The following is a 319-nucleotide window of genomic DNA, read 5'->3' as shown; positions in this document are numbered from 1 at the left end:
CGTTCCAGAAATGCTACTTGGGATTTGCCGATTTTGACAATTCTCAAGTAAAAGTAAACAACGCTTTAGAAATTTGAGATGCACTGAAATTTGCTAATGCTTTCACAAAAATCGTCGGTTTTTATCATTTTCGCTATTAATTCCTTTTATAAATCATATATTTTGCAATTTAACACAATAAAACCATGTTTGATGTCGAAAAATTGAATATTGAGAAAATTTAGTATTTTACAGTTTATTTTATCCTCCCATTCTGCCTGTTGTTAGTGTTTAGTGTTGGACAATTTTTGCTCTTAAAATTAAGAAAATTATGTTGAGC

This window comes from Rhagoletis pomonella, unplaced genomic scaffold (genome assembly GCF_013731165.1).
Source record: "Rhagoletis pomonella isolate Grant_MI unplaced genomic scaffold, Rhpom_1.0 Rhpom_scaffold_00008, whole genome shotgun sequence".
NCBI lineage: Eukaryota > Metazoa > Arthropoda > Insecta > Diptera > Tephritidae > Rhagoletis > Rhagoletis pomonella.
Note: the sequence above shows the minus strand (reverse complement) of the source record.